At 38.7% G+C, this 14,695-nt stretch overlaps 1 long non-coding RNA gene across 5 annotated transcripts; it reads right to left on the bottom strand.

The window, feature by feature from the left end:
* Window positions 1-5,453: 5,453 nt before the first annotated feature.
* Window positions 5,454-14,646, bottom strand: LOC116426305 (uncharacterized). Of its 5 annotated transcripts, XR_012997993.1 has the most exons (12): window positions 14,451-14,646; window positions 14,218-14,345; window positions 13,786-13,903; window positions 12,801-13,002; window positions 12,643-12,723; window positions 10,846-10,954; window positions 9,011-9,076; window positions 8,827-8,933; window positions 8,272-8,746; window positions 6,380-6,787; window positions 6,049-6,317; window positions 5,454-5,464 (listed from the first exon to the last, which is right to left on the bottom strand). It is a non-coding gene; the product is annotated as an uncharacterized LOC116426305 (long non-coding RNA). The 5 variants fall into 5 exon arrangements; XR_004234882.2 differs by lacking the exons at window positions 5,454-5,464; window positions 6,049-6,317; window positions 6,380-6,787; window positions 14,451-14,646 and having other exon boundaries at window positions 7,165-8,746; window positions 10,747-10,954; window positions 14,218-14,427; XR_004234886.2 differs by lacking the exons at window positions 5,454-5,464; window positions 6,049-6,317; window positions 6,380-6,787; window positions 14,451-14,646 and having other exon boundaries at window positions 7,165-8,746; window positions 10,850-10,954; window positions 14,218-14,427.
* Window positions 14,647-14,695: the final 49 nt, after the last annotated feature.

Here is a 14,695-nt window from a genome sequence, read left to right as displayed (position 1 = left end):
TTGGGGTGGTCTCTCTTGCATCGGTGAGATGGCCGCGTTATTTCCTTTGACAGAGGCTAACTGCTGGTCCTTGCGTGGTTCGTTATGATGGATGTACCATGGCCAGAGTTGTCCTAAGGGTATTTGATTGTAGGCCTTCTGGTTTGGATATGTAGATCTTCGCTACTATTCCTTGTAGGTGGGTGCTGTAGGTTTGTATAGGTTTCCTGATGGTTTTGTAGATAAGAGTCCTGTTATGTAGATTTAGATTAGAATGTCTGTCAGTAAGACAGTTATAAATATGTTTTTATATATTCAGTAATATTGTTATTATTAGATAAATATATTTTTGTGTTTAAAATTTGTATTTGGGTTTCCTCTCTTACCTGATGGGTCCATGTTCACTTGGATGATTATTAAATCATTATTGAGAGCTGTGACATCCACGCTGGACCTACAATCATGGCAAAATAATAATTAGAAACTCTGTTGCGCTGGGCCAAGTGATAAGATTGCAGATAGAAATTGCTAGATCTAATTCTAATCAGCTAATTCTGATAAACTGTTACTGTTAGTGTTATTTTCTGTTCTCTGACATTTTCTATCACTAATTTACTATTCGTCAGTAGGGTCGTAAGTAACCAATCAATACTGCAGAACTAAACTAGGAAGACACTTCTTGCCCCTGTGCCATTTTACTAGATATCAAGTCGTCTCCTAATTCTACGCGTTTATAATGCAGTCGAATGTTCTATAAATTATGACGGCAAAGAATGAATTCAAAAGATCCGAATGGGAGTTATTCCTGATCCATCTAACATCGGAAATAGAGTCAGATGAAATTAACTGCTCGTGATTATATTGGGTTGATCTCCTAGAATAATTGGAAGTTCCAATATCGAATCTCGTCGTTCATGCTAGAACTAATAAAAGTATCAAAAACTATCTATCCTAGATTTTTCCGGTTACTAAATTATTAAATAGATTTACCAACGCGTATTTCATAGTGTACAATAGAAATCTCAATGAATACGCTTTCCTAATTTACATAAAAGAATAACCAATTTGTCGCCTTGTAGTTCTGGCATTTCAAAATATATCCCAACAGAAGTTCTAATTAACCCTTTGCACTCCAAAAGTGCCTTTCAATCACTTCATTGGTGCATCAAAATTGTAAAATTTCGTATTTAACATTAAGTCTTAAGTAATCTGTCGATACGTGAAACGTGGAAATAAAATACCATTGTTCTTATTTTGTAAATAGATTAGTTAAGTTAGTTGAAAAAAATGCCATCTATATCTCATAAAAATAAATTGAATATTTCCAGTGACAAATTTTTCGAGTGCAAAGGGTTGATACAAGAAAACCCACTCGATCGCATTATAGTTCTACTATTTTGAAAACCCTCCGCCATCTTTGAACTGTCTTCGCCCACGGAATCTCGGTAAATATTCTCTTCTAATTAATACAAGAAAGTGACCCACTCGTTTGCGTTATAGTTGTACTATTTTGAAAATCCTTTGCCATCTTTGAACTGCCGTCACCCACCTATAATGTTCGTTCGAGTATCATAATCGCGGCCGCCCACAGGAAATAAAATAAGAAGACGTTTGCGGTCTACCGGGACGATGCAGCGCGCGATAGCGTTGTGACGCAGCGGAGACTCGAATCTCTGAATGACGAATCGAATTCGATCGGCAGCGCGCTGGGACGACGCCTGTCCCGCGCGTTATCGAGCCGGTCACGCGAGACGCTAGTAAAACAAGCAACGGCTGACGTATCGCGGTGGCGGTGTTCTCTTTCCGGAAAATAAAGAGAACTCTTTCGCTACCTGTGGGCCGGCTACTATTAGCACGGCCGAGGCGTGGGCAGCCGACGTATTTAGCGGCGTTGCCGGAGAAAGGTATAATTACACCGGTCAAACTGAAGAAAGGGTGCGCGGGTCTGCCTATTGTTTCGAAACGGAGACGTCCGGATCACGTGCACGGGCCGATACACGTATTACACTAAAACTACCGAGCACATCAATTGACTTTTGAAAATTTCGCTATAGAAACTCCAAGAGTGCATCTGTTCAGGCTTTAATTGATTTACAATTCAATTTTCGTGGTGCTAAATGAATTTCTTTAATAATTTCTCAGAGAAACATTTGTTATCTTTCTAACAATTGCAAAAAGAAGACGTCAGGCATGGGTCATTTGACCCCTCTGGTAGTTTTAGTGTTAAACGCGTCCACCTACAACTTGCTAACCTGCTTCATTAACGCTAGGTTTACGGAACGGTCAAATTAACGCATATTGGATTTTAGAAATATTATTTTGTAAATGTTTACGCCGATTTTGATTGATGCGATCACACTGACGTGTACCCCAATTACCTACTATCAAATTTCCAGTTTCCACAATCTAAATAAACGAGTACCAATTCTTTTAGGAATAATAGAATGAAGTGTACAATAAATGTCCGGAAATCTAGTGTTAACGCTAGGACTACCGAGCAGTCGAATGCACTCCGAGCGCATCTATTGAGATTTGAATTGATTCAGAATTCAATTAGCGTATTACTGAATCAGTTTTGTTATTTATTTCTTAGAGACAGATCTGTTGTTTTCTCAATAATTGCAAAGGAAGAATTTAGAATGTTTGGGAGATTTAATTTAGATAATATAGGGAACGTGGAGAAGTTAGAAAATGTAGAGAATTCACAGAATTGTTTGAATATAGAAAACAGATCTGTTGCCTTAATAATTGTAGAATTTAGAAAATTGAAAGAATTTAGAACATTTTGGAAACTTAATAAATCTAGAAAATATAGGGAACGTAGAGAAGTTAGAAAATCTAGAGAATTCACGGAATTGTTTGAATATAGAAGACAGATCTGTTGCCTTAATAATTGTAGAATTTAGAAAATTGAAAGAATTTAGAACATTTTGGAAACTTAATAAATCTAGAAAATATAGGGAACGTAGAGAAGTTAGAAAATCTAGAGAATTCACGGAATTGTTTGAATATAGAAGACAGATCTGTTGCCTTAATAATTGTAGAATTTAGAAAATTGAAAGAATTTAGAATATTTGGGAAACTCAATAAATTTCAAAAATATAGGAAACGCAGAGAAGTTAGATAATTTAAAGAATTGCTTGAATATAGAAGACATATAAAACGTAGAACATCTAAGAAAATATTAAATTTAGAAAATCCAGAAGATTTGAGATATTCAGAAACTTCAGGAAATTCAGAAAATTGAAGAAATGTTGGAGTGATTCGAACCCACTCAGTAGTTCCAGTGTTAAAGGAATTATCGATCGCAGTTTAATAGAGGGACGGCCCACACAGGCTCGGGATCCTAACGTGTCCTAACTTCGGTGCACCAATCATATACCCGGTGTCCTGGTTATCCAGAACCGGTCGCGGCGAGTTGCAACCGTGAATAAGCTGATACGTCGAATTCGCTTGTTATCGCGCGAGGGGTCCTTGATCGCGGCAGCGTACCCTAAGCCCGTGACGCGTGTCGCGCACACGTAACGAAGAAAAGCGACGCGACGCGACGCGCGTGTATCGTTTATGGCGATCGCACCGCCGCCGATGTGTGTACGCTAAGGTGACGTAAGTGACACCCGTTGATGACCTTAACAGGTGCGCAAACTTAATAATACTGACATTACGTATTTCGTGATGCAGTCGGAAGTTGCCGGCGTGGGTTACTCAATCACGATTCTATATAGCCGTGCGCGCAACGGCTGTAGCAGCGCGTAGGTACAGACCTCGGTTTTCTCACGGGCCTGTGTGCGCGGGGCACGATCGATGCGGCGAACGTTTCTCGCTGGTGTTAACTAATCATACAAATTTCCTGCACGAGCATTCCCTGAATAAAAACGAGACTTCAGAAAATTTCTATTGTACGAGGCTTTCAATTTAGAAAGTTCATGCTGTACGATTTCTCGAATTTGGCAGATTCGCATTGTAGAATTTCTTGAATTCAGGAAATTCGGATTGCACGATTTTTGGAATTTAGGAAACTTGTATTATAGAAGTTTTTGATGTACGAAGTTTGTATTGTACAATTCTTTAAATCCAGACAAATTTCCTATAGAAACTCCAGGTACATCTATTGAGATTTTAATTGATGAGTTAAACTAAGCACAGACAATTTTAAGGTACCATTCACCCTGCTGCCAAATTCCTCATTGTCACAAATTCTGTACAAATCTGAAAATCCGAGTCACTCATAACAGTCCCCAATCTAATATACAAACTTCAGTCACCTAATCATTTGATTTTTGAAATGAAAAATCTTGAAGCCGTGAATAGATAAGGTTCCCGACAGACCTTCATAGTCGTCGTCGGCGGACAGTTGACATTTGATTTCTCAAAAACAGAAGGTAATCCATATAGCACGTAAAGACCCAAAAATAGTCGACGAATGGCCGATTCGTACCAGCTCGATGCCAAGCGGACATTCGTAGATTAAAACGTCGCCTGATCGAGAGTATCTCGATAACGATAAGAGAACCGTCTGCGGAGAGGCCGCCGGCTTAAAGGGAGCCTCGGTTTATCAGCAGGAAAAGTTATCCATTCGAAGAGCGAAGCTGGCTGCGTCCCGGCAATACTGACCAGCCGCAACGCGCGCTCCTTTCCGCCGCGATACGCCGTACATTACAAATATCTCGCGGACGGGGCCCGCCTGGACCTCCCTCTCGGCCCGGCCCGTTCGCCGAGTCGAAAGGAAACATCCGCAGGAAGTGTGCCGATCGTTTCGAACGCTGCCACGACCGGACGGACGGATAGACGGACGGACGAACGGACGGACGGACGGGTGGTTTCCACGAATCGAAAGCAAAACTCACGCGCTACGAGTTTATTTGTGCGTCTGGGTCCTTCGCAGGCTCTCCGCGGCGAGGTGTACAGGCAGGAGTGATTTCGCTTCTTCAGGTACAACGGGATCTCCGTTCACGCGGTGAACGTTCAACTGGTAGACCGTGGGAGTACCCTGAAATCGGAGGAATTAATTTAATGGAAATATTGAAATTAGAATGTGGTCACCAGTTTGTACGATTCTGGAGGGAATATATGAGATGTGTAGTGAATGAGTACCTGATGATCAGCATAATGAGTTTTAGATCTACCAATTTTAAGGGTACGTTTATATTGTCATGCGAAGCATCATGGAACTAGGAATCCCTAGGGATAAACCCTGAACACTGCGACTCCGGATTCAGAGGTAGCCTGAAAACCGTCAGTCATTAAGTTCAACGCTGCTTATTGCAGATGACATAGTTCGGTCATCCAACAGGGTATTAGTAAATTGGCAATTGATAATTCAGGATTACAATAAGGTTTGAGACCTCCTGATGAGAGCCGTGTCCAGAAGGAATAGTATACCGACGGTTCATCAACATTACAGCTGACTTCTTCAGAGGTCAAAGGACGCAGTATATTCACGTCATGGATCAGTAGTTTCCAATCAAGTGCCTTTTTAATTCAACTAAACAATTACAAAGTGAGAGGAGGACGGTCTACATTGGATTTAACCCCTTGCCCTATAATCTACTTCTCAACTATGATCGATACAAGTACTTTGCCATTAATAATTTACTGAAAACAGAGAATTAGGCATATCTCATGTCGCTATAAAGTATAATTACTGGTAACAAAAGAATAACGTTTAATTTAAATTGAAAAGGACTAATATTTATCCTTGTTAAATTCTCTTTAAAATCTTCACCACGAGTCTGACAAGATATTGCAAGGAGTTAATTGAAATCCTGTTCCTATTGATGTCATTCGAGATTTGCAGGATTACAACGCTTTCCGAGTGATCAAGAACACGACTCCAATCACAGAGCAACGAAAAGTCGTTCCGTTTCCAAGGGTTCCACGGGGACAGCGACATAAGCAGTGTAAACGTCCCCTGACACGAGACCAGCAGACGCACACGCGCACATGTAGCAGAGCGAGTGTTCAACGCACCGGAAGCAATACTTCTCAACACTCGGCCGGGCATTAGTGCACGCGCTCGGCTACGTGTCCGTATACGTCGCGGACGCGTGGGCGTGTGCGTGTGATTACCACGAAAAGCGGCCCCAGGTTGACAGGAAATGGTTCGAGATAAGATAATGATGTCTCTCGCCTCTCCTGCATCCGGCAGCTTTCTTCGCTAACCGTGGCCGACTCGGTGGGTTGCGAGACGTTCCTTTTTTTCCCGTCGTTCGAGGAGCAACGGTGTCCTTAACACCAAAACTGCCGAGCAATTAGAGTCACTTGTTTCCAATTTTTTTTTATCAAAATTAGAACAACAGGTTTCTTGAGATTCTAGTTCTAGACTTCTAGTTCTGTATCTGTGAAAATATGCAAATTTAATTGAAAATCTCTCGCAGAACTTCATGATTTAAATACTTACAAAATAGAACTTCCGAGGAAGATTGATTTGAACTGTCCGGTGGTTTTAGTGTTAATCGTTTAGAGTCTTTTATCGGGGAATCCCTGGAGACAGAATTTTCTGAACGAAAATTAATGCATAAAATATATTCCCCGGTGCCTCTTCAACCTTTGATCGATTTCAAGTTTCAACACGCCCAATTTGCTCGAGCACTTTAAGCTAGGGTACGCAAATTGAACCTTCCTGGGGAAATGTTAAAACATTTTTAGTTAAAGGTGAAACCGTTGGGGTGTCTCACCAACTGGTCTCGCTTGGTATGGATTAACCGTTTGAGTGGCGCGTGTCTTCGCAAAAATCAGGTCGAAAGGTACCAAAAAAGAACAATCCTGTATGTTGCGACCGATCCAGTTTTCTACTTCTAGGCAAGTACTGAAACAGATAAGAGTAAATAATTAAGAGAATAACGAATAAATAAAATAAATCATTTAAAGGACAACAAGTAAATAAAATAATTCAAAGGACAACAAGTAAATAAAATAAATCAAAGGACAACAAGTAAATAAAATAATTCAAAGGACAACAACTAAAATAAAATAATTCAAAGGACAACAACTAAAATAAAATAAATCAAAGGACAACAATTAAAATAAAATAAATTATTCAAAGGACAACAACTAAAATAAAATAAATTATTCAAAGGACAACAACTAAAATAAAATAAATTATTCAAAGGACAACAACTAAAATAAAATAAATTATTCAAAGGACAACAACTAAAATAAAATAAATTATTCAAAGGACAACAACTAAAATAAAATAAATTATTCAAAGGACAACAAATAAAATAAAATAAATTATTCAAAGGACAAGTGAAATAAATCATTCAAAGGATAACGAATAAATAAACTAGATTTGATTCTAAATAATCTGAAACAATATGTTAGCACTTTCAGATAGTGCAACAGAGTAGCGTAATAATTTGCTAAAAGGCTTTTCCGGTGGGCAGTCCCACGGTGAAACCGAAAGTTCGTCAAACGATTGAAATAGCATTGAACGCGGCGAAAGAAACGTTCATTGATACGCTCGGGTCTAGCGGGTATCGCGTAGTGGCCGGGTCCATCGTACGGGAATAGCTTGCGGCAGATTTTGGAAAATATACAAACCGGGCCGGAAACGGCCATGTAAATTAAACAGAGCTCTATTTCAACGGCGAGGCGAGCGCTTCCCCATCCGCTGATACCCGTCAGCGTGCGATCAATCGTGTCCCGACCGTGCACGATAACAGGAGACAGAGGAAACACGCAAACGTCACACCTAAAGTCCAGCTTATCGTAAATCCTCGTTTCGAAGTTCAGCTTCAGGTTCGGTTCGGGAATCTTAGATGATTGTTTCTTTTCTCCCTTTTTCTGGGGACTAAGATAATTTGCAATCTATCCATTATTTTAATTAAACTACCAGCTAACGTGATTGTAAAGACTTTGGGAACTAGCTTCATGCTCCTGAGAAATGAATAATGAAACTGTAATATATAAATTAGTTTGTAAAAGTGGAATTTCAATATGGAAATTCTTTTCTCTTTTTGAGGACTAAAATTCCCAATTCACTGTTTTGATTGTACTATTAGCAAACGTGACTGCAAAGGCTCTAAAATCAACAAGCTTTCAACTTTAACATCAAAAAGGAATCAGGAATAAATCATTTTGAGTGGTAGTTTCAGTGTTAAAGTTAAAATAAAGCTTGTTGCTCTCGAAGCCTTTGCAGTCACATTTGCTAATAGCACGATCAAAATAATAGATTGATTGGGAACCTTAGTTCTCAAAAAGAGAGAATTTCCATACTGAAACTTCAATTAATCACACAGATATTAAATATCTCTTTAACATTAAAAAGGAATCAGGAATGAGTCATTTTACCTGTACGGTACTTTCAGTATCAAAGATCTAAATATAAGTTTACACCCTATATTGAGAATAAATCAAGTGCAAAGGGTTAAAATATCCAAAAGAAAAGCCACTCGGTTGATGGAACAGTTGAACGATACCCGACCGTCATTCTCAATAGAAAAAGTGCGTCGCTGGCTTGTACCCGGCCTTCGACCGGAAAGGGTTAGATGAACGGGTGATCATGAACGTGCGAATCGACGGTATTTGTCAAGATCATCGACGTGTCGCTTTCCGCGCTTCTCCGCAGACAGAGAAATCTGAATACAGGCGGCCCGCTTCTCTCAATGACTCTCGAAACTGGTGCGCCCACATTCCTCCTGACATGTAACGCCTCTACGGTGGCTGGGGGCTGCCTATAGGATTTCATCCCGTTCCCTGCTCCGTGCCTATTGATGCGGATGAAAGTGCGCGGCTCGCTCAAGGCCGCCACCCCTCCACACGCATCCTACGGAACGCAATTCAATAAATTATATACCTGACTGTACTACGGCGAGCGGTGTGCATAATATACAATGTGTGTCGCACCTGATTCTATTACCCGCGGTATTCCTGATGCCCGGCTCCATTCACAGCCAGCCTGTCTTGACCCCGAACGGATTGCGCGTTATTGATCCAGTTTTAAGTGTCTTTACCTGATTAACGGAAGCATTTATATCACTTAGCGGTGGGAAATTAGTGTGGGTAATGAGAGAAGAGACTGGCGACTTACGGGGAGTCTAATGGTTGCTGATACGTTGTGAATCATTGACTCGCTCAGAAGACAATGCGCTTGTGTCTAGAAAAGAAACATTGAGAAAATTAATTTCTGACCTAGAAAAATGGAGAAATAAGTTAATTCTTTGATAACTGGGAGGAATATTAATTATTCTGTTAAAATTGACTTAATATTGAGGAATTGGCTTGTGAGCGACTTAATTTTTGATAACGTTTCAGCAACTATTTGGAGTATCTAAGTCAATCTTTTTTAGATGACTAAGTTAATTTAAGTTGACTTAAATATATTCATTAGTGATAGACTTTAGATATTTTGCAGAGTTTGAATATGAATTTATAATCTTTAACTAATTAATAAAAACTATCAAATTACTGAAGAACATATACAGCATTGTTTCATTTTCATTTAAGCCTTATCACTCGCTTGCTCCAAATAGATTTTGTTAATTTCCAACAGGAAATTCAATTACGAATGTTGGCTGAGCATAAAGTACAACAACCAGGGAATTAATTCATACATATTCTCCTGTTGCAATTGTTTGACGTGCTTGCCAGTGAGACTGCCCATTGGAGTGATAAGGGTTAATTGTGACTTGAACGATTCGAGAAGAAAGAATCTGAGATGAATCTAGAACAAGACGTCTCTCGATAGAGACACTTGTATCAATGACATTTCTTTCTGGCAACTAAGACAACTCGCAATCAATCCACTATTTTGATTGAATCATCGGCAAATGTGATTGCAAAGGCTTCGAGGGCAACCGTTTCGCTTTCACAACCATCTCCAGGCAACTGGCTGGACAGGCCTGACTCAACCAGCGAAACGAAATGCAACAAACGGTTCTGCAAGTCTCCGGGACCAATTAACCCTTTGCACTCGGAAGTTTCTCCCTAGAAATCTTCAACGTTCTCTAATGAGCCATAGACAACATTTTTGAGACTGAACTTCTCAAGAATTAACGCATAAAATGAGAAACGAAGATATTTGTCCAATACCTAACACATTGATGCATTATGCAAAACTTAATGTTAACACCAGAACTACCGAGTACTTAAACTAACTTCTTACCATTTCTTTATGAAAGCCACAAGTGTGTAGTTAAGATTACAATTGGCTTATATATCAATTCACGTATTACTAAATCAGTTTCCCTAATGATCTCTCAAACAAGTATCTGCCTCAATAATTATAAAAAAAAATTAGGAATTCTGACCCATCTGGTAGTTCTAGCGTTAAACATCCAACTTTATAACTTCGCTATGTCAAACGAAACGGTGACTGAGAGTCGCCATTCGAGTACAAAGGGTTAACCGAGCGTCGTGGACAATAGGCCTGGAAAACGAGGGAAAATCGTATGGAAACGCGATTCCGCGGATCGTTTCTGCGAAGTGCACAGCGATCGGACAAGTTACACGCCTTCGAAGTCTATCCAAACACAACGGCATTCCACGGGCGCCTGTGCGATGGCAACACAATGGGGATCGGCCATTTAATTAGCTCGTTAGAGAATACCCTTTCCGCTGGGATCTAAGAATACGATCGCGCGTGGAGGTATCCGTGTGCCATTGGAGCTGAATACGTGTGTGTACGTGCGTGTGTGCGTGTGTGTGTGTGTGTGCGGCCTGTACACAGGACGTATACTTTATCCGTTAATACAGGATGGCGGGCATATGGCGGTAGGTGGGAAAGCGGTGCCGGAGTAAAATAATCAATGAAGAGGCGAACGGTACCAGGAGGGAGAGAAAGCGAAAGAACTTTATACGCTCGCGCCCACGCGGACAGGCTCACGGGCTCGTTATCGTATGCTGTTTTTATTCTTCCTGCCGTACACACATTCCCGGAGACCTTGCCAGGAATTGTGCCGAATCGCCACCCTGAGCTGGCATCGCTGTTATCCGTCCTGGTGCTCGGCGACCTGGTTCGTCGACTCTTGCCATTCTGAAACGACGATTGCATATTAACACATTGTATGTGGGAAACGTGAAAGTACTATCTTCGTGTACCGTAGTACTAAAGTACTAAATAAACACTTGTGTGACTGCATTAACATTTTTGATGAAAGTGGATAGATGATTCCTTTTGCGTATGATTGAGATTTCTGTTTGTAATGGAAACTGTAGAGAATATGTTGAATAAATGAATTGAATGTAATAAGTTGAACAAAATGGCACGCACGCAATGTGTTAATATTAGATTTACGGGACGAGTCAATTTCACTCATTTTATAAGTATTGTTTGGTGAATGTTTCGGTCGATTTTTGTTAACGCGGTTATGCAAATTATAAACAATGGAATAAATTCTGTTCCATGCAGTTGTGGAAGAAATAAAGGGTTAACCTCTTGCGCTGGAAAGACATTGCCAATGACATATAGATTGATAGTATTGTCGCGTTACATATACTAGATTCTTTTGAGATGTATCACTCTATAGAAAATAATAAACAAAATTAGTGTATATAAATCTGTGTAGATCAGGTACAAACGAAATTCTTTGCGCAACACTTTGCCAAGTCTGTGAATTAGTTCCCAGCATAAGAGATGAACCTTTAATCCATTAGCTGTGGAATTTAGTTTGATAAAGTGTGTACTCGTCGAACGCGGGACGAATGCATTTATGGTACATTCTGATGGAAAACTGAAGAAAAATAAAGAAGAATCATATGTTTATCTGGAGAAAATGAAAAAGAATAACTCAGTATCATTTGAAGCTTTAAGATGACGTGTACACTTGTCAAACGCAGTGTAAATGGTTAACGATGGATTTTCTGTTAACTGTTCACGGACAAGACTGTCTTGAACTTCCAGTGTTTCTTTTCATACTGAATTATGCAACGATGTCTTAAATATTAAATGAAAAAACGCTACATGTCAGTCTCCTTGGTTGAATAATTGAATTATTCATTTGCAGTTTTCGACTTGAGATATCGATGCTCGCCGTTACGGCGACAGTTGACCGCCACGGGAATTTTGAACGTTTTATGTAATCTAATTTATTCTTCTATAACAAAGGCGAATGGCTTTGGAATTAATGATTAATGATTCGATAGCAGAGCTCCTAAGTTAGACTGTTATTTAGCTACTCGTGCGACGACGGAGTATTTCGATTCGACATCAGTCTCGTAATTGCTTTCAGACAATTTGGAAGCGTCGGTCATCGGTGACCACCATACCAGTCAACGTGTTAACCCCTTAACCGCAGAATATTTTCGCGCGAGTCAACAGTGGAGTTTTCCTCCGAGATCTTTTGCAATTGATCTCTCTTTTCCTTCGAGTTCATTGCTTTTCTTAATAACAGAACTGATTTCCCAGCGAGAAAGGATGTTCGAACTTTATTACATAATAGATATAATAAAAACGGAGATGTTAAACAAATGTTTACATAGAACTTTTGCGACTGTCGCCTAAGGGGTTAACACTAGAGCGGCCGAGCGTTTAACACGATTAATACCCTTATAAAAATTGTAATAAACTTTTACTTGGTTCTCTATATTAATTATAATATTGAATTGAAATTATCTGTTGTATAGAAATGGTTTCAAATAATCATTTAATTGAGTAAATTATAGTTCTATTTGGTTGGCAAATGTCGATGGGATCTGAAACCATTTTTATAAATAATAACTTACCAATTTTTGGAATAAAAAAGAATTTACGTTGCAACTGATTGGTAGCTCCTCGTTGTTTATCTCTGTCTAAGATTGCTTAACCTAAAAAATATAATTGTTTACATTTGGAATTTTTGGGTTTAGGATCATTTCTGTAAATATCATTGGACGCGTGGGACCTCGGATTTGTTTCGATATCTTTGTCTTTGTTTCATTATTTTTTCCTGTTTTTTCCATGGCGGATCGTTCGAGTTCCTCTATGGCGTTCGTTCACCAAATTAGTATAAATTGACGATGAGCAATCGTCGTAAACGCCAGCTTCCGCCGATGAGAGTAATTAACCCGTCATGTAGGCTGTGTGCGACCAGGCGCAGGGGATTCCTGGAAAAAGTACGTACATATACACTGGCCCGCGAGGAGAGATTCCACGCTGCTGTCTTATGTATATTTAGAACAATAAAAAGCGATGTTTCAAAGGGACACTCGTTGATTATTTAACCTTTTGGTCATGATTTAACCTTCGATTTTTCCAGCGTAAATACATACCGTTACAAAAGCGTACCTCGTGGAAAAAAGATGTTAACCCTATCAAGATTCCGCCACAACGGAAATAACATGAAATTTATGCTGGTCCTAAAAAAATCGAGGGCCAATTATAAAATACCGTTTTACTAAGGTACTAGGTTCACACGAAATTATTTATTTGTATTGAAATTTTGCTAGTGAATAGTTGAATAATAGAAATAAGATAATGGAATTTATAATGCCTCCAGAAATATTAAGGGGCAATTATAAAATAGTGAGAGAGTACTGTTTTACTAGGGTACAAGGTTTACACAAAATTATTTATTTGTATTGAAATTTCGCTAGTAAATAGTTGAATAATAGAAATAAAATAATGGAATTTATAATGACCCCGAACATTAAGGGACAATTATAAAATACTGAAACTGTAGTTTTACTAACATACTATATTTAAAAAATATTATTTACTGTTGTTTATGTTTTAAGAGTTACTAGTGAATAAGTGCATGTAATTTCTTACAGAGGTTATTTATAAAAAACTGTTTTCAACGTGGGCGGCTGGAGTACCTTAGTAGAGTTAAAAAAATGATCAGTTGAATATAATATATAAATGTAGAAATGTTATTAAAGATCTAATACCGGATTAATTAAAATATCCATGTAATTGGCCTTAGTAAGTGAGGTTGCGGTATGATTCCTGTAATTTTGTTTGTCCGAAATTCTTCGATATTATAGAAGTAATGTTGTACTGTTCATTCTGAAAATTGGCGGGATTGGTATTAACGGTTTTATGGTGAAATCTATCAATTTTGAATAGAATATGCTTAACCCTTCTATTCCTATTCCTTGAAACTTAAAATATTTTTAACAATATTCCAATACCTCTAAAAACCCTGATATTTATTATCCATTAATTGATAATTAATATCCTATAATTCGATTTTAACATAACCTACAAAAATAACATACTTTTGTAACTTGGTCTACCGTTGTCTAAATAATTCGCAAGATTTAAAAACAAAATAAATCAAGAGGGAGAGTATGAACCGTGCTGAAAATGGTTATCATTACCTTCTTCCTTGTCTTATTACGCAATTAAGACGTGTAATTTAAACCTAAACGGAGCTCTGTTTCACATGAAAGCCCGCCTCTTTCAGTAATCGATTCCCGCCTCGAATTATGGAACGATGACTCGTTGCCTCGGGAGATAAGACGTTGTAAGATTTTCGTTAAGTTTTATCATTGGATTTGTATTTATCAGATAGCAAGTGTTTCTAGAAATTCATGCGTCTAAGTCAACTTACATTGATAAATTTTGCATCCTGTCTCGATAATTTTACATTCGAACTTAATATTAATATCGTCAAATGACAGTCAAAGAAATTCAAATGAAAATATCGAAACTCGGCGAACTGACGATCGATGGAAACCGGAAGCAACATTATTAGTCGATGCCTCATTTCAAATCCGTTTGCTGATCTTTGTTGACATTTATTAACATTTTACTGAACTGTGTTTAACAGTATTTATAAATGTGACGTGATTCCTG

Source organism: Nomia melanderi, chromosome 2, assembly GCF_051020985.1.
Source record: "Nomia melanderi isolate GNS246 chromosome 2, iyNomMela1, whole genome shotgun sequence".
NCBI lineage: Eukaryota > Metazoa > Arthropoda > Insecta > Hymenoptera > Halictidae > Nomia > Nomia melanderi.
This window is presented reverse-complemented; position numbering and strand designations above follow the sequence as displayed.